The 21,294-nt window shown below is 35.8% G+C and overlaps 1 pseudogene across 1 annotated transcript in view; it reads right to left on the bottom strand.

Annotated features, from left to right (window-relative positions):
- LOC308434197 (small ribosomal subunit protein eS7-like) overlaps positions 1-21,294 on the bottom strand; it is a 196,906-nt pseudogene that overhangs the window by 154,578 nt on the left and 21,034 nt on the right. The window lies entirely within an intron of this gene.

The following is a 21,294-nucleotide window of genomic DNA, read 5'->3' as shown; positions in this document are numbered from 1 at the left end:
CAAAGTAAAGAAAGAATACTAAAAGCAATAAGGGAAAAAGGTCAGGTAACATATAAAGGCAGACCAATCAGACTCACACCCGATTTCTCAACAGAGACTATGAAAGCTAGAAGAGCCTGGACAGACATCATGCACTCCTTAAGAGAGCACAAGTGCCAGCCCAAGCTGCTATACCCAGCAAAACTATCAATCACCATCGATGGAGAGACGAAAATATTTCAAGGCAAATCAAAATTCACACAATATCTGACCACAAACCCAGCACTACAACGAATTATAGGTGGAAAACCCAATACAATGAGGGAAAATACAGCCTAGTAAAAACAAGAAAACTTCTAAACAAGAAAACTAAAAGAAAAAAAAAAAACAAAGACACAACTCAACCCAAAAAAGCAATAATAGCAGGAAACAGAAACAGCTATTCCTTGATATCTATTAACATAAATGGTCTCAATTCCCCAATAAAGAGACATAGACTATCAGACTGGATACATAAACAAAATCCAGCCTTTTGCTGCATACAGGAAACTCATCTCAGAGACAAAGACAGACACTATCTCAGAGTAAAAGGGTGGGAAAAAAACTTCCAAGCAAACAGTTCTAAGAAGCAAGCTGGAGTGGCTATTCTAATATCGAATAAAGTAAATTTCCAACCAAAAGTTATCAAAAAAGATAAAGAAGGACATTTTTTACTCATTACCGGGGAAATCTGTCAGGAGGAACTCTCAATCATTAACATATATGCTCCAAATAAAAATCACCCTACTAAAGCTCAAAAAATACATTTCACCCCACACAATAATAGTGGGAGACTTTAATACCCCACTCTCACCAATGGACAGATCAGGGAAACAGAAACTGAACAAGGACACTGCAAAACTAGCAGAGACTTTGAACCAACTAGAATTAATAGATATATACAGAACATACTATCCCAAAGTAAAAGAATACACCTTCTACTCACCACCTCATGGCACCTTCTCGAAAATTGACCACACAATTGGACACAGAACGAGCCTCCATCGATATAAGAAGATTGAAATACTCCCATGCATCCTCTCAGATCACCATGGTCTACGGCTGGTCTTTAACAACAACAAAGACAACAAAAAGCCCACATACACATGGAAACTAAACAATACTCTGGTAATGGATAGCAGGGTCAAAGAAGAAATAAAGAAATAAATTAAGGATTTTCTAGAATTCAATGAAAACGAAAACACAACATACCCAAACCTATGGGATTCAATGAAAGCAGTATTGAGAGGAAAACTCATAGCCCTAAGTGCTTCCAAAAAGAAACTGGAGAGAGCTCACATCAGCAACCTGACAGCACAGCTAAAAGCCCTAGAACAAAAGGAAGCAGATATACCCAAAAAGAGTAGACGACAAGAAATAATCAAAATTAGGGCAGAAATAGACCAAATAGTAACAAAAAGAACCATTGAAAAAAATCAACAAAACCAAGAGTTGGTTCTTTAAGAAAATCAACAAGATTGATAAACCCTTAGCCAGACTAACTAGAGGGCAAAGAGAGAGTATCCAAATTAACAAAATCAGAAAGTAAAGTGGCAACATGACAACTGAAACTGAGGAAATTCAAGAAATCATCAGATCCTACTACAAAAACTTATACTCCACAAAATTGGAAAATCTAGAGGAAATGGATGAATTCCTAGACAGATACAAGGTCCCAAAGTTAAACCAGGACCAAGTAAACCATCTAAATAACCCTATAACACCTAAAGAAATAGAAGAAGTCATCAAAAGCCTCCCAACCAAAAAAAGCCCAGGTCCAGACGGGTTCAGTGCAGAATTTATCAGACTTTTATTGAGGATATAACACCAATATTTGCCAAACTATTCCAAAAGATAGAATCAAATGGAATATTACCCAACTCACTTTTTGAGGCTACAATAACCCTCGTACCTAAACCATACAAAGACCCTACAAGGAAAGAGAACTTCAGACCAATCTCACTTATGAACATCGATGCAAAAATACTCAACAAAATTTTTGCAAACCGAATCCAAGAACACATCAAAATGATCATTCATCATGACCAAGTAGGCTTCATCCCTAGGATGCAGGGATGGTTTAACATAAGGAAATCCATCAACGTAATCCACCATATAAACAAACTCAAAGACCAAAATCACATGGTCATCTCACTAGACTCTGAGAAAGCATTCGACAAAATCCAACACCCCTTCATGTTAAAAGTCCTGGAAAGAACAGGAATCCAAGGCCCATACTTAAACATAATAAAAGCAATATACAGCAAACCAACAGCCAACATCAAATGTAATGGCGAGAAACTTGAAGCAATCCCACTAAAATCAGGGACTCGACAAGGCTGCCCACTTTCCCCCTACCTATTCAACATAGTACTGGAAGTCCTGGCTGGAGCAATTAGAAAGCAAAAGGTAATCAAGGGAATACAAATCAAAAAGGAAGAGATAAAAACATCACTCTATGCCGATGACATGATAGTGTACTTGAGTGACCCCAAAAATTCCACCAGAGAACTCCTACAGCTGATAAAGAAGTTCAGCAAAGTGGCTGGATACAAAATTAACTCAAACAAATCAGTAGCCTTCCTGTACTCAAAGGACAAACATGTGGAGAAAGAAATTAGGGAAAAGGTACCCTTCACAATCGTTACAAAACTATGAAATACCTTGGTGTGACTCTAACTAAGCAAGTGAAGGACCTGTATGACAAGAACTTCAAACCACTAAAGAAAGAAATTGAGGAGGATCTCAGAAAATGGAAAGATCTCCCATGCTCATGGATTGGAAAAATCAACATCTTAAAAATGGCCATCCTACCAAAAGCAATCTACAGATTCAATGCAATCCCCATCAAAATTCCAACCTAGTTCTTCATGGAATTGGAAAGATCAATGTGCAATTTCATATGGAATAACAAAAGACCTAGAATAGCAAAATCCATCCTCAACAACAAAAAAACATCTGCAGGAATCACTATCCCTGACCTCGAGCTATATTACAAGGCAATTGTGCTGAAAACTGCATGGTACTGGTACAGAAATAAGCATGTGGTTCAATGGAATTGAATAGAAGATCCAGAAATGAGCCCTCATGTATATGGTCACCTGATTTTTGACAAAGGAGCAGTAAACATTCAATGGAAAAATGACAACCTATTCAACAAATGGTGCTGGTCCAACTGGCACTCAGCATGCAAAAGAATGAAAATAGACCCGTGCTTATCTCCTTGTACAAAGCTCAAGTGTAAGTGGATCAAAGATCTCCACATTAAACCAGATACACTGAAACTATTAGATGAGAAAGTAGGGAAAACCTTAGAACACATAGGCACAGGAGAAAATTTCCTGAACAAAACACCAATGGCTCAAGCTCTAAGGTCAAAGATTAACAAATGGGACTTAATGAGATTGCAAAGTTTCTGTAAATCTAAAGACATCGTCAAGAAAAGAAAACGGCAACCAACAGAATGGGAAAAAATCTTTACCAACCCCACATCAGATAGAGGCCTAATATCCAAGGTGTACAAGAACTCAAAAAGCTAGTCCAGAGAATCAAATAACCCTATTAAAAAATGGGGTACAGAGCTAAACAAAACGTTCTCAGTTGAGGAACACCGAATGGCCGAGAAACACCTGAGTAAGTGCTGGTCATCCTTAGTCATCAGGGAAATGCAAATCAAAACAACCCTGAGATTCCACCTCACACCAGTCAGATTGGCCAAGATCCAAAACTCTGATGACAGCAGATGCTGGCGAGGCTGTGGAGAAAGAGAAACATTTCTCCACTTTTCGTGGGGTTGCAAGCTAGTACAACCACTCTGGAAATCTGTCTGGCGATACCTCAGAAAATTGGATATAGTACTACCTGAAGACCCAGCTATTCCACTTCTGGGCATATACCACAGGGACACTTTAACACACAACAAAGATATATGCGCCACAATGTTCATAGCGGCTCTATTTATAATAACCAGAAGCTGGAAGGAACCCAGATGTCCTTCAGAAGATGAATGGAAATAAAAATTATGGTACATATACACAATGGAATACTACTCAGCCACCAGAAACAATGACTTAACCAAATTCTTAAGAAAATGGCTGCATCTAGAGAATATCATCCTGAGTGAGATAACCCAGTCACAAAAGAACAGACATAATATGCAGTCACTGATAGTGGGATGCTAACCCCAGAGGCTTTCACTCCCCCAGAAACAACTCACAGACTGTATGAAGTCCAAGAAATAAAGAAAACAAAAAAAAATATACATATATTAACAAAACAAGAAGACTTTTACTATTTCCATGTTGCGTTTTGTTTTGCATGTACTCTACGCTTATAGTAACTATTAGGTTTTTAATGCATACTGTCAAGCCCTTGAAAAAAATCAAGTACTGACTAAAAAAATATATTCACATGGTTTTATGTAAAAATGATTTCAATGTCTAAAAAAACAGTACTGACAAAAATGTATAATTTTAAGCAAAAAATGTTTAAAATTTGTACATTTATCTTTGTTTTGTAAAATAAAGTCGTTTAAAAGAAAACAAATGTAAATAATATTACTCTTCTCTGACAATCCAAAAGCTCATCACATAAAATGGGGAAGACAATACTCTTTATATATACTGACAAATTTGCCATAAAAATCATCAGAGGACTCACAGGACAGCAAAGCTTTCCCATGGTCTAATTCAGGCATTCATGTGCATACAAGAAGGAAAGACAATGAAAACAAGAAAGATCGCTCATATCTGTTTTTTATAAATGATTTATTAGATCCAATCCTGTTCTCACAGCAGACACACACACCACACACCTCACACAAACATTTGTGACATTTAAAAAAAAGATTGGGCTGTGATGAGTCACTACTAATGGTAGGTGTTAAATTAATCGTCTCAAATTTGTTTATATATCTCATTGAAATTGATATTTGAATCTTTTGCATATTTTGTGCATCTGAAATTTAATTTTTTTGCTTTGGATAATGAATTGACATAATTGTGTGCCAATCCAGAGGAAGAAGCAATAGAAGAATATCATATTTCCAAGCCCAACATGGGCTACATAGCAAAGTCAATGCCATCTGATGTAATTAAATAGATAAACAAGCAAATACAAAACAAAAGGTGGGAGGGATAACTAGGCTCTGTGAAGAGTTGAGTTTCAGTAGCTGACATTCTAATATACAGAAGTTAATTTTTAATGGTATGCAATTATAAACAGCAAATCCAGGTTCTGAGTGTAAGGTGGCAGGCCCAGTGTGATGTTTATGAACCTGGCAGAATCAGGAATTAAATGGCAGACCTTTTCTGATCCAACCCTAACTTTAACTGGGCTTTTCAATGTAACTTATTTTATTTAACTTATGCCTCCTATCTATATAATATCAGAGCATTTGATATAATAGAATTTTTTATTTTCTTTAAAATGTAATAAAGTATCACCCAGAAAAATGCAATAGATGTCATTAAAATATACTAAATTTTACTGAACACAGAGACAATGAAGTCGGCCACTGTCTACTAGTATATCAGGATATCATTCGTACTGTCCAGGCAGGGCTATCTCTGACTGTTGCCTGCTTTCTTTGTATCCCTTTCTTCTAACTCGTCTGCCTTTGTAGCTTTAATAGGAGAAGATACTCTTAATCCTACTGGAACTTGATAGAACAAAGAGGGTCTATATGCATGGGCTTGCTCCCCTTCTGCAATATGAGAGGGAGGGACTGGTAGTAGAGGAGAGAAGGAAAGCTGGTATAGGGGTTTAAAGTAAATAAATTAATGAATGAATGCAAAGAAAAAATTCTGAAACACACGCATTAGTTTTTATGCTTCAGCTCTAATTAGTTCTAATTAGTCTTTCAGTTGCTTGGTTTTAAATATGTAATTTCAAACTGCAGAAATATGCTTAAAAGCACTTATATTTTGATTAAAGTACCACTTACTAATCTACTTTACACTACTGAATGTATTTTAATAAAGTATCTCCTTATAGGTACTGTGAAGGTAAATGAGGACTCTCAGTTAATGGGAAAATAGAGGGTTTCTCATATTAACACTTTTCAGTTATGGACCACCTCACTGTAGTACATTCCACCCATCTGTGAATGGAACACCTTTGTTTCCCTGATACTTAGTATCAGAGGGTAATGTTTCACTCATTCCAGAAATTCAGTTAAATGTCTAGAAAGTATTCGTTATTACCTTTCTTTATATAAAACCTTCCTAACAATTAAAGAGCAATAGTGCCTATTTTAAACTATATTGTTCAAACAAGAATGGAAGAAAGGACTGTATTCCTGAAGGAATTGGCTAAGTGTCTGTGACCTTAAGCTCTGGGTTTTCATTATCATTATGTGTGATGGAATAGAAATCAAACTACTTGAATATTTAGCACATGAGTATTGCTGGTTACTTTATTTACATGTAGCAACAAGGAGTGATGTTTATCTGTCAGAAACCGACAGGGAGGCAGGTTCTTCTTTCTGGAATCATACTGGATACTCTCAGAGAAGACAAGAAAGTATTTTAAGAAAACTGTCTTTCTATATGTTTTAAAACATGGCATCCTCTGCAAAGTATCATTTAAGACACATGTCTTTAATCTCCTGAAGAACCAAAGCCTTACGGTACAGGAAACAGTCATCAAAATCCATTAACAGTCACTGGTTTGTATATAAAAGGCCAGTGTATATACAACTACAATATAACTTGATATCAAGACTATACTTAATAATTTTGAAAAATCTCATTAGCATAACACATAGAATAAAGAATCTGGAATAACTCCAGCTCAAAAGAAATGTTTCGAGGCTCAAGTGACTGCCGAGATGCCTGTTATTTCATGAGGAGGATGTAGTTCTGTTTGGACAGCCATTCTCCTTGGGCAGATCTGTAGAGTCGGTACGGTCCATATCAACGTCCCTGCTGGGCTGTTAATGAAAATTGAAAAGCAGATTTTAGAATTGATGTGAGCCTTCAGGGAAACAGAAACAGCAAACATGAGTTTGAAGAACAAAGGTGGGCACTTTGAAGACTCGCTTTGAGATTTTACTTTATTTTTGTTTTTTTTTTAATCCATTTCTTAAAATTGAAAATAAATTCTTCTCCCAGACATTCTATCCCACCCACAGCTTTCCCTCTTTCCTGTCTGTTTTGCAATCCAGTAAGGCTTCTAGTGGGAGGATTAGGCTACATTTGGTTGACTTTTAAAAACATTCCTTTAAAGAACACTGTTGGAGACAGTGGTTCTGAAAGAATGAGGAGCTATAATTAAGATGATGAGTTTTTGTGGTGACTTAAGTATGCTTTTCCCATGGGAAGTTGCACTGTTAGGAGTGGCCTTATTGGAGGAGGTGTAATCTTGTTAGATAAAATGTGTCACGGTACGGCTGAACTCTGAGGCTCCTAAACTCAATCTCTGCCAAATGGGGAAGAGTCAGTCTTCTGCTTTTTGCCTTTAGAACAAGATGTGGAACTCTCAGCTCTTCCAGCACCATGTTTGTCATGATGATAATGGACCGAACCTCAGAATCTGTCTGCAGCAGTTAAATGTTGTCCTTTTGAAGAGTTTCTTGGGTCATGATGTTTCTCCACAGCAATAGAATCCCTAACTAAGATAGGAATTCCTACCAGCAGTGGGATATTTTGATAGGCCTGACCATGCTTGTGAGTGGAGGAATGCAGACTTCAGGAATTTATAAATCAGTGGAATGCTGTAGGTGGGGCTTAATGGGGCACAGTTGTAGAAGGATGGAAGACAGCATTTCTGATGGTGTTTTGAACTGTGGAGACCCAGCTCAAGAGGTTTCAGAAGTTACATGGAGTTAGTATGTGGCCTAGAGACTGTTCTTACAATATTTTGGTGAAGAGTGTGGATAATTTTTGCCCTTGTCTGGGAGTCTGCCTGAGGTTAAGTTAAAGAGATTTTAATGAATTACATTGATAAACGGAAGTCTCAGAAAATTCCAGCAAAGACTGCCCTGTGGTTTACTCTGCTGAATGCATTTTGATCGAGCATAAAAATCTTAGACAGGTAAATGTAAGGAAATGGCAACTTTGGGAAAGTTCCCATCATCTATGCTTATTGTTTATGCGTTTGCAGTTAAATGAGGGATAATCATAACTAGGCATGATTATGACCCAGTTATTGTTTTCATTTGGACATAAGGAAACATGATTGTCTATAAAATTGGCAAGAGGTGGATCATAATAGCTATCCCTGGTTGTCAACTTGACTATATCTGGAATGATCTAATCCAGAATTGGAGGGTATGTCTGTGATCCAGGTTTTGAGGATGAAAGACACAGGCTTTTGATCTGGATTTTGATCAGGGATAATGTTTTTTTGGTTTTTTTTGGATTTTGAGGAACAGTGGCCATGTAAAGATTAGGCTGAAGCATAATGGCACATACCATCAATCCCAGGAGACTGAGGCAAGAAGATCTTTTATTTCAAGACCAGCCTCATAAATTTAGGTCCTGGCCTTGTGGTACACACCTTTAATCTAGGAAGCAGAGCCAGATCTCTAAATTCAAGGTCAATCTACAGAGAATATTCTAGGACAGTGAAGTTTTGGCAGTGAAGGAGTTAGCAATCAAAAAAGCTGGTGATAATGTAATAGAACAAGGAGAACATGTTCCAACTCCAGCAAAAAGCAGTGAGGTAGCATCAACCAGAGCCTATAGTGTGACAGAGGGCAGAGCTGGAGAAGAGACACAAGCCCTTTGGAGAAGTCTAAAAAATTATGTGTGGATCTTAGACACAGGAACAAGAAGCTGTGAGGTCAAAGTTGTTTTAGATATGGCTAAAGTTTAGAGATGTCAAAGGCATGAGATACTTGATGAGAAAAGAAACTAACAGGAAGTAGAACAAGCCTAAGAGAACAAAGTTTGTTGCTGCTTAATTCCAGATCTTTCAACAGTAGTCAACAATAACAAAGGAGTTAGAGATCTGAAGTGTGCATTGACATAAGACATGAACTTGGTGAGTTTGGAGTTTGGCCAGCTAGGTTTTGGTCTTACTTTGGTCTAGTATTTCCTTGCTGTGATATTTTGGAGCAGTAATGTATATCTTGTGCCATGATGTATTGAGATATGTGATCTGCTTTTTTATTTTGATTTTATAGGTGATTACAGTTAAATAATTGTATGAATCTCTGAAAAGACTTTGAACTTCAGACTTTTAAATAATTATGAGATTGTAATAGACTATGGGTATTTTTGAAGTAGGGATAAATATAGGGCTAGGTATAGTCCCCCATATATTCATGTGTTTTAACAAGCCTATGGGGCTAAGGATTGGAATGTAGTGGTTTGAATAAGCTTGGCCCATAGGGAGTGGTACTGTTAGGAGATGTGGCCTTGTTAGAGGATGTGTGTTATTTTGAGAGTGGGCTTTGTTGGTCTTCTCCTATGCTCAGGCTTTACACATTGAAGATGAGAGCTTCTTTGTAGTTTTCTGAGGATGCCAGTCTCTCCTGGTTGCCTTAGTATCAAGTTGCGGCTCCTTCTCCAGTACCATGTCTGTATGAATGCTACGTGCCATGCTTCTTGCTATAAGGATAATGGACTAAACCATTGAAACTTTAAGCCAGTCCCTATTAAATGTTTGCCTTTATAAGAGTTTCCATTGTCATAGTGTCTCTTCATAGCAATGGAAACTCTAACTAATACAGTTTTAATATATTTTAACCCATGCATTTAAAGCCAAGAAACTTTTTGGTGGAATAAAAAGTTATTTTTATAAATGTTAGAGATGCAACTACTTAAGTCAATTGAAAGATATCTATGTATTGATTACATTATACTTTCCAAAAATAAAATAACCTGGATAATACCTAAATGCAAAAGTTATGTTTTACAATTTCAATATGAAGTGCCTCTCCAAAAATGGCTCATGTGTTGAAGATGTGTTCCCAATTCAATATTCAGAGATGAATGGGGTGTGATTGGCTCATAAGAGATCTAACTTCACTTAATTCACTTGTGAATTACTTGATAAACTCCATATATGACAGCTGGAAAACTTAAGTTACTGGGAGTATGCCTTTTGTGCTTAATACAACCCTTTTCTACCTTACTGCCTCCTCACCTCTCTCCCTCATTATAGCCCTGTCTTCTGTCTGTGAAGCTGACAACAAGGGCCTTATCCCAAAACAGTGTATTGTCAAATTGTATAATATCCGAAGAATTTAATGAAAGGACAATTTGGAAATATATTAACCTATATGTTGAAAATGCCACTACCAATACAGAAAGGCATTTCTACCACTACCTCAAGAGTGAAGAAGAATTGTTATTGGGAATGAGAGACAGAATCTGTGCACATGACTCCATACTAGAAGCAGCACCCTCAGAGTGAGACCACGGGGGCCAATAAAGAGATAAGCAAATCCATTTTTTTTATTATTTACTGCAACATTTCTGTTCCTAATTATGTCCACAAATATAGGATACAACGAACTATCCTTAGGATTAGAAATGTAATGAAACACAATTTACAAGGGAACTTATGGAAAGAAGAGTTTATTTTGCTTACATTTCTGCTGAGAGAAAATTCCATTATAGCTAGAAATATGGATGCAAACAACATGCTTGTAGCTGAAAACAGGCATCTGGAATCAATGAACTATAAAAATCTATTTAAAGCTTATTAAATAATAGTGGCATTCCTCCATCTAACCATGATTCATTTGTCACCTTGTGAATTAATGCCGAGTTACTCCTCATGTGCCATGCTCATATTTTGTCCGCACAAGTTTCCTGAATTTGACCATGGCATTTTCTATACTAGGCAACTTGATTGATGCTGGCATCTTTCTTGGTGTTGTGTTCTTTTTTGAGTTAATGTATTCCATTAACATTCTTATCAAATAATGACTCTGTGGATATCTATTATCAGAACTCATGAATCAAGGGATGAAGGACACAGAAGAAAGCTGGTGTCTATCTCATAAATTAATGAAACAGATTATGATTCTAAGATGAGTCAAGTTTAGCCAGGCATGAACAGAAATACTAATTTAGAAAAATAGTTTATTTTAAAAATGGATAATATGTTTCCCTTTTTTCAGATTGATTTAGAAAAAGAGACAGAGGACCAGGAAGTCTGCCGTTAAGATTATGTCTTCTAGAAATGACAGAGAAGATGCACCCATGCTACTATAACAATGTATTACCTAGCCAAAACCTCATCAATGAAAATTCCAATAGGCATGCTGTTGAAGGGAGGAATCTTAAGGAGTTTTACCCATTAAAAAATAACTATATGTAATCAATAAGGGATATATATATATATATATATATATATATATATATATATATATATATATATATACATACATACATACATACATATATATATATATATATATAGAGAGAGAGAGAGAGAGAGAGAGAGAGAGAGAGAGAGAGAGAGAATAAAGAAAGAAACCTATCAAATGTGAGAATGAATGAGTATAGAATGTTGGATGGGCTAGATGGAGAAAGGGGGAGAAGGTAGTAATTATGTAATTATGCTTATGTTAAAATTTGAAAAGTAGATATATATCCTTTCTGTCCAACTAGATCCTATATATCTTTCCCCAGGGTCTAGCTGCATAAGACTGTTTTTTCCTTCTCTACTGTGATCTACCCCAACCACTCTGTCCATATCTGAAACAAAGCTAAGGCAACAAAAATTCACACATCCCATATCTCATCCACTACAAATGATAAAAGCATTATCTACACTCTCTCCCAAATCCATTATACCTATAGAATTGTTCACCAATGAAAATCATTTAGGTGAATCCATGACATAGAAATTAACATAACAATCCTAACTTTATCAAGTATTCAAGGAGTTAAAGATATAAAGAAATAGCTCAATCAAGTTTAAACGAATTGTAGACCCAAACATAAATTGCATAAACACATTCATCTAATGCTTGCCAAAGATGCCAATAACATAGACTGAATAATACTGTGTGAAGAGGAAGCCCACAGAATGGGAGTGAATTTTTTCGGGGTAACACATCTAATGAAGGATTTGTATCCAGATTATATGAACAACTAAAATGCAAACATTCCAGAAGAACAAAGTACCAGTGTATTTCTTATGATATAGATGAGTAGTCACACATCATCATTTTCATTATATTTTGTGGGTGAAAGCTTAGATTCCAAAGGAAGGGGCTACCCCTGAGTATGCTTCACTGGAAAGCCATACTGGAGGCTAACTGGTGCAATAGACACACCCTCCACCCTCTTCCCAACGGTTGAATCTTTCTCCTAGCTTTAGTGACTAAGAGCTCCACTGCAAGCAATTGCTATCCTGACTTTGGCTATAGTTATTCCTGTCTTTCTTAGAGATTTATCTTTTTTGTACATATCCTAAGGCAATATCATAAAGTTTTGCTTGATTTTAAATTTTTTTATAAATTAATTTTTTTCTTTTGCATTCTTCCAAGGCTTGCTGACAACTGTGTTTTCATACAAAACATTTTTTTCATGAAAGCATTGCTTGTTGACTTGTCTTATTTTGCAAAGGCCTTGGTGTGACTGTAAGTGTCCTACATTGGTTCAAGTTTAGAATGACACTGGGTTGTCAGTTTAAAATGTCAAACAGGATAAAGCTTGAAATACAGTATATTATTTCCTATGCATATTTGCAACTTTTTCTCTATTCTTTGATGTAGAGGTGGTGGGTATATATGATAGCAATTTTATATTAAAGACAAAACCTGCATTTCAAAATGAATGAGCACTTCTTGCCCAGCAGTTGGCCTTTCTCTGATGAGCATTCCAAGAGAAGTAACATAATCAACATATGTGTGTTCTATAGCTTCACATTTCTCAACATTTGCTGTTAGACAATTTGATGTCCACTTATAAGACAAATTAGCTGTCCAATTTCAAACCAGTGGAATTTGAATTTTCCTAATTAAAATGAGATTTGACATCTTTTTGTATACAAGCCAGTGGAATTTCATATTTTGAAAAGTAGATTCCTTTCTATTATTTGTCCATTTTCTCCTTTGGTCCTTATTTGCCTTACTGGTTCATAGGGATCTTCATATTTCTTGTACATTTCTGAGACATTAGTTCTCTATTTTGAGGCTTATGCATCATTCAATAATACCTAATCATTCATAAGTGTATTAAAATTTATCAATATTGTTGTGTACCATGTTATTAAGATGATATAGTAATATTCTTCTGAAAGAGCTTAGTCAAAATGGAAATATCAGTATATTGAAAAACATTAACTTCATCATTTGAAAACATTATATTGACAATGAGCTTAAAAGACCAAAATATAGCAGCCTTATTTGTAATAGCCAGAAGCTGGAAAGAACCCAGATGTCCTTCAACAGAGATATGGATATAGAAAATATGGTACATTTACAGAATGGAGTACTACTCAGCCATTACAAACAATGACTTTATGAAATTCCCAGGCAAACACATGGAACTAGAAATTATCATCCTGAGTTAGGTAATCCAGTCACAAAAGAATCTACATGATATGATAAGTGGATACTAGCCACCAAAAGCTCTGAATAACCAAAAAAATCAATTCATAGACCTTATGAATCTCAAAAGTATGGAAAGCCAGAATGTGGATGCCTCAGTTCGTCTTAGAAGGTAGAACAAAACAGTTATGGGAGGAAATACAGGGACAAATAGAAGAGCAGACTCTGAAGAAAAGATCAATCATAAACTGCCTCGCCCTGCAATCCATCCCATATGCAACCAGCAAACCCAAGCATTATTGCTGGTGCCAAGAAGTGCTTACTGGCAGGAACCAGATAGAGATGCCTCCTCAGAGGCTCTGCCAGAATAATTCAGACTCAGCTGAAGATGCTTGGGGCTAACCATCAGACTGAACACAGGGACCCCAATGAAGGTGCTAGAGAAAGGACTGAAAGGGTTTGCAACCTCATGAGAAGAACAACATTATCAACCAAACAAACCCTCTACAACTCCCATGGTCTACCACTGAGCATTCATGGAGAAACCCATGGCTCCAGTTGCATAGGTATCTGAGTATATTTTTGTCTGGCATCAATGAGAGAAGAGGTCTTTGATCCAGTGAAGGTGCATTTTTCCAGTGTAGGGGAATGCCAAGGTACTGAGGTCGAGAGGGTGATTGGGAGAGGGCGCACATTCATGGAAACAAGTTGGGGAGCAGGGAGAAGATAACATTTGAATTGTAATTAGAGAGAATATTTAATAAAATAATTTTTAAAAGACCAAATTATATTTAGAAAGAAAATAGAAAAAGATCAGGAATTGAAAATGTAAACAATGAAGATGGAGTGTATTAGGTTAAAGTAGCAATGAGTGTTACATAAGACCTCCAAAGCAGACAAAAACTTTGCAACTGTCAGTAATGTCTGATGCTGCCGAGCGTTCAAGGGCCAGGAGATTTCAGTTGGACATCTTTCTCTTTCCACCCACTTCCTAACTCTTATTTGTAAGTGTTCTATTCTTTCCTATGGTGGTCCAGTGACTTTCTTTGTCTCCAATCCTTGAAAAACATTAATTTCACATGAATGTCTGCCTGTTTCATGAGATTAACATTTTATTCATTAGTTTAAGTCACACACTCACTGTTTATTCATGGAAATACCAGGACACAGGCTATATGTGTAGCTCAAGATCATGATAGGCAGACAAATTGGACACTAAAAAGTTTCACAGACACTGTTAACACGAGACACTGACTTCTAGTGTCCCTGTTCTAACAGGAGCAGAATTTACCTGTCATTATTCATCCTTCTCTTATTTAACCTCAGAGGAAATGAAAGTAAAAGCCAAAAGATGAATTTAGTGATTACAGTAAGGTATGTTATAAATGCTATTATATTGTTTTGTGGAATGAAAAGTCAAGTTTTAAAATGGAATCTTAATGAATTTTTGGTCCTCTTTTCTTAATTTGTAACTAATAACAGCCTCTAATAAAGTAACGAGGTAGATTAAAAACTACTATGCATTACAGTTTCTTTGCTATTTTGGGAGAGGTGTCTTCTATGACTAATAGTGTATGGTTTGACTTTTTCTATAACTTTGAACTACAAGGTAGTCTTAATGAGGTTTTTTTTTTAAGTACACACACACACAAAAGAATGATAAGGTAACTATGTTGCCAAAAATATATTATATGGATAAGCTATTCCTTTTTTTGTAATTCTTACTGGAGTTAACGTCTGGAGTTCTATTTAAAGATATTTGAAATGCCTTTCTTGCTATTACCTAACACTTTACTTTCCATGGGAGAAATGTAAGTGATCATTAGTGTGCTGGGTTGTAATATAGGTCTTATTATATTTTTGTTCTCTGTCTTTTCCCAAATAGCAGGCTGTCAGAGCATTTCTGATGTAATTGAAATTCTGACTAATAACATCTCTCCCACACATTAGTTTGTTGTTTCTTACTCACTATGTGTTCTGAAAACATAAGAAAAACATGTTTACAATTTCATGGTAAATAAAAAATTCTTGAAACTTCTGAATAAGTTGAAATGTAATGACTGAAAATTGGCCCAGCATTTATAATATATAACTCATTCAATAGAAACAAGCATAAAACCTTACATCACATAACTTACAAGGGTTTTTGGAAAAGGTGCTGTTGAACCACCAGAGGGAAGAATTTATTACCTGACAGAGGAAAAGAATAATAGAAAAGGAAGGAGAATGGTGGGTAGTGAAAATCTAATGACCTCGTGTGTGTGTCTTTGTATTTGGCTACTCATTTAATCAACATTTAGACATATAATATATATTTGAGTATACATATACTGTGTATAAGGATATGCATATATATGTACACATGCTATACATACGTATGTATGTATACATGTGCATATGCATACGCAAATATATATATATATATATATGTATATATATATATATACACACACACTAATTCTGTAAACAGAAACTATTATTTTCCTTAGGCTACAAATGAGATACTGGAGGTGTAGACAAGTGAGAATTGCTGATGTGGACTTAGTCTTTCTGATCACTTTCTCAATTAACATTAGAAAAATCACCTGAATAAGCAACAGCTGAAATCCATCTACCAGAAAATAGAGTAACAAGAGATCTTCATAGAGGTCTCCAACATATAAGTAGGACAGATTCATGTGCTATCAGTGATTTTGTATTTGTAGGAGGGAGAAAGGTAAGTTAAGAACACTGACTAGAATAAAGCAGAGAAAGTTGGAGGGGAATAGACCAGAGATGAGTATTAGAAAATGATTGTTTAGGCTCCTGTTTGATGAGAAGAGAGTTGTAGAAAACAAACTCTTCTCGTGATCACCTGCCTAGATTCCACTAAGACTGTAAAACTGCTCAATGCAGCTCACTGCATTGTGAAGGAGAAATTTCCTGAAGAATTCAAATGAAGTTTGATGACTGAACTCAAAATAATTACATAGAAAGGCCTTGAGCCCCACTTTATTTCTGATCTCAGGGCCTTGCAAATGTTAATGATGGATTTGGAAACAAGGGTGCAGTTGTTCTCTGTTCTCAAGTCTCATGGCACAGTAGGGGGTCTCAGGTCACTAGGAATCCGCTTCTCCAAATGGGAAAGCCATCCTGGTTAAATCTGAGATTCAGAGCACCAGTCAATGTCCATTTTCTACACATATAAAATAGTTCCTGTATAGTAGTTGTTTTTATTCCCAAAAGAAGGAGAAACTTCTCTATGATACATTCATAGCTTGTTTGCTTGTCTCGCTTTCTTCAGAAAGGAGATGGTCTTCTTTGTGGGTACTATTAATAATGGGGGATTTAATTGTTTTATTTATTAAAGAAGTTTATATATTAACCATTGTTGTGTAACTTTTCACCATATTCTCCAATAAAACTCATTTTCCAAGGGAGTATAGAAGAAAGGATTTCTCCAATGTAAGTCTTTGAAAGTCACAAGAGCATTTTCATTATTGTTCTAACAAAAACAGAAAATATTTAAGGATTATATAGTTAATTAGTATCAGGACTGAGAGCTGAGGTTGCTTAAATAAAAGATGCTTTTAAAACACCTTCTAACATTTGTGATTATAACATAGCACAGCTCTCTGAAATTTTTCAAGAAATTCATTTCTGGATGGAATATCTTCAAGAAGACTATAGGAAGCTCTGATATTTGTCATAATAAATGATCATTGATCTATTAGATCAAAACATAAAACCTATTCCCTGCAGTTCTGAAAGTCAGACATCTCTGATCAAGGTGTCAAATAAGCAACACCCTCTCCAAAGATGTTAGAGGGGAATCTTCCTTTGCTTGTCCCTGCTTCTTGCCGAGGTCATTTGCATAGTCGGTTCTGTAGAAACCTGGTTTACATCTACTTCTTCACATCACCTTTAACTCACTTGTCATTGCATATAGGGCTGACTATAAACTACAGTCATCTCACCATGAGACCTGTGTTAATCACAGCAATAGTGACTTGTTTCCAAATAGAGTCATAGTCACAAATTATTAGCACATTTATTACCAGTGGACACTTTAACCAACTACAGAGACTGACTAGCAGATCTTAGGGATAAGGTTATCCATATAATTAAAAAAATATTAATGGAAAGAAATCATAATTTTCAGAATAATAATGCAAAATATAAAATTTTACCAACATATGATACTTTGTAAAAAAATGAGACACATATATGTTTTGTTCTCACTCATACTCATAACAAAAAACAACATGTTAAAATAAAACAAGTTGAATTTTAGACAAAATAGTTAGTCTACTATTAAGCCTCAAAGAATCAGGAACTCTAATTCAAAATTCAGTTTATGTACTAGGAATTAATGGGATAGGTGTGTGCTATAGAGGGCAAAAAAGCAAATAAAACCATGTGAGGGGCACTTTGTTGAAATAATTTTATTTAGCATGTTCACATTATACTTAATTATTCATGTTTTATTGTGAAATATGGCATTGGCTCTCACTGAGGTTGACTGTGTTTGTTTTGTGACCAGAGTTATACCAATATAACATGGAGCTTGTAAAAAAAAAAAATCTCTAAAATATCTGTAATTATCTATAGTGTAAAGGGAAAAAGTTTTCTCTAATTTAAGGTTTTCATAATTCCCAATAGAAATCAAAAGTTTTGAATAAAAGAATTACAGAAAGAGAAAAATTTTTACATAATTTATTTTTGTCTTTCAGAGAACTCAGGAGGGAAAGATTATAGAACATAAAAAATGTAGAGAAGAAGGGGGAAGAAAGAAGGAGGAGAGGAGGGGGACACAAAAGCACCTGTACACTCCTCTTCATCTGTTAAAATATACTTCCCTCCCCCAAGAATTATCAGTAAAAAACCATAAATAGAACACAGCACTGATGAACCAATTTACTAACTTTAAGGTCTTTATGTATGCTAATTCTCTAACAATTTTGAAACAACACTTCAATTTTTTTCTCAACTTCATACTTGAATGTAAGCTTTGGGAAGTCATCTTTAAGAAAGGAAACATTTGAGACTTGGTGCTGAGGTGGTTTTGGAATCTTCTGATAAACTAATTCAGCAGGCAGGAATGTTAAAATTGAATTCCATTTTCTTTGCAGTGACTGGCGCTTCCCAGAGAATTCTGAGCTAAAGCAGTGCATTGATGGAAAACACACAGAGGAGTATAAGGGAGGTTTGGGGTGGCAAAAAGGCAAGGGGGAATGTTGTGGCAACATTAGAATTTTTAAAAATAAAAATTAAAAAGTGTTAAAGATTGAAGCTTTGTCTTGAACCACTGAGATTTAGGATGGAATATCATCATAGCATGTGTATTTTCTAAATGAAACACTGTGGTGCCTTAAATATGCTTGGCCCAGGGAGTGGCACTATGAGATATGAGATCTATATTTAGGAGATATGGTCTTTTTGGAGTAGATGTGGCCTTGTTGGAGGAAGTATGTCACTGTAGGGATGAGCTTTCAGACCTTCTTCCTAGCTACCTGGAAGACAGTAGTTTTCTCCTGTTTGCCTATAGAATAACGTGTAGAACACTCAGCTCCTCCAGAACCAGGCCTACCTAGATACTGCCATGTTCCCATCTTGATGGTAACTGACAGAAAATCTGAACCTATAACCAACCCAAATGAAATGCTGTCCCCTGTAAGAGTTGCCTTGGTGACGTGTCTCTTCATAGCAAGGAAACCCTTAGTAATGATGAACACTACAATCCATTAATAGTGTGAAAATAAATGAGGAGCTTTAAAGAGAGCAAGATTTCAGTTGATTTTTTTCCATTTGTGTTACTTTTTTAAATAAATTAATTTATTTTATAATGTAATATAACTCACAAAATTTGTTACAAAATAATATATGATGAATACATGATTTATTTTTCTAAGGACTGAGGTTTCCACATTTTGGTCTTTCTTCTTTTTGAGCTTCATAAGGTCTGTGAATTGTTTCTTGGTTATTCATGGCTTTCTGGGGCTAGTGTCCAATTATCAGTGACTGCATATCATGTGTGTTCTTTTATGACTGGTTACCTCACTCAGGATTATATTCTCTAGATCCATCCATTTGCCTAGGAATTTTGTAAAATTATTGTTTCTAATAGCTGAGTAGTACTCCATTGTGCAAATGTACCACACATTCTGTATCCATTTCTCTCTCGAAAGACATCTGGATTTTTTTCTTCTTGATTTAATGAATAAGACTGCTATAAACATAGTGAATTATGTGTCCTTGCTATATGTTGGAGCATATTTGGGGTATATGCCCAAAAGTGGAATACTGGATCTTCAGAAAGTACTATGGCCAGTTTACTGAGGAAATGCCAGACTTATTTCCAGAGCGGTTGTACCAGCTTACAACTCTACCAACAGTGCAGGAGTGTTCCACTTTCTCCTCATCCTTGCCAGCATCTGCTGTCATCTTAGATTTTGATTTTAGCCATTCTGATTGGTGTGAGATGGAATCTCAAGGTTGTTTTGATTTGCATGTCCCTGATGACTAGGGATGTTGAACATTTCTTTAGGTGCTTTTTGGGCCATCCAATATTCCTCAGTTAAGAATTCTGTGTTTGTTTCCCTCCTTATGTAGGATTTTCCATCTATTATCTTTTGTAGGGTTAGATTTGTGGTCAGATATTGCGTAAATTTAGTTTTGTCCGGGAATATCTTGGTCTCTCCATCTATTGTAAATGAAAGTTTTGCTGGATATAGTCACCTGGGCAGATATTTGTGTTCTCTTACAGTTTTTATAATGTCTGTCCAGGATCTTCTAGGTTTCATAGTCTCTGTTGAGAAGTCTGGTGTAATTCTGATTGGTCTGCCTTTATATGTTACATGTCCTCTTTCCCTTACTGCTTTTAGTATTCTTTCTTCAATATGAACATTTGGTGTTTTGACTATTATGTGTCAGGAAGAATTTCTTTTCTAATCCAATCTATTTTGAGTTCTGTAGGCTTCTTGTATCTTCATGTTCATCTCATTCTAAAGGTTAGGGAAGTTGTTTTCTATGATTTTGATGAAGACATTTACTGTGCCTCTTTGGTGATATTCTTCACCCTCTTCTACACTTATTATCCTTAAATTTAGTCTTTTCATTGTGTCCTGGATTTCCTCAATATTTTGGGATAGGAGCATTTTGGTTTTTGCATCTTCTCTGATTGTACTATGTATCTCCACAGGTAGTACTATGCCCAGTTTTCTGAGAAACCTCCAGACTGGTTTTCAGAGTGGTTGCACTACCTTGCAGTCCCACCAACAATGCAGGAATGTACCTCTTTCTCCACAACCACCCCAGCATCTTTGTCACCTGAGTTTTTTATCTTAGCCATTCTGATTAGTGTGAGGTGGGATCTCAGGGTTGTTTTTATTTTCATTTTTCTAATGACTAAGAATGTTGAACATTTCTTTAGGTGCTTCAGGATTTTTTTTTAATTCTTCAGTTGAGAATTCTTTGTTTAGCTCTGTTCCCCATTTTTAATAGAGTTATTTGGTTTTCTGGAGTCCATGAGGTTTTTGTGTGTGTGTGTGTGTGTGTGTGTGTGTGTGTGTGTGTGTGTGTGTGTGTATGTGTATATATATATTGGATATTAGCCCTCTATCAAATATAAGACTGGCAAAAAAAATTTTCCAATCTGTTGTTTGCCATTTTGTCCTATTGACAATATTCTATGCTTTATAAAAGCTCTGCAATTCGATGGGGTCCCATGTGTCAATTCTTGATCTTAGAGCACAAGACAGTGCTGTTCTGTTCAGTAAAATTTCCCCTGTGCCTCTGTTTACAAAGCTCTTTCCCCATTTTCTTTTCTATTAATTTCAGTG

Source organism: Micromys minutus, assembly GCF_963924665.1.
Source record: "Micromys minutus genome assembly, chromosome: 21".
In the NCBI taxonomy this organism is placed as follows: Eukaryota; Metazoa; Chordata; class Mammalia; order Rodentia; family Muridae; genus Micromys; species Micromys minutus.
This window is presented reverse-complemented; position numbering and strand designations above follow the sequence as displayed.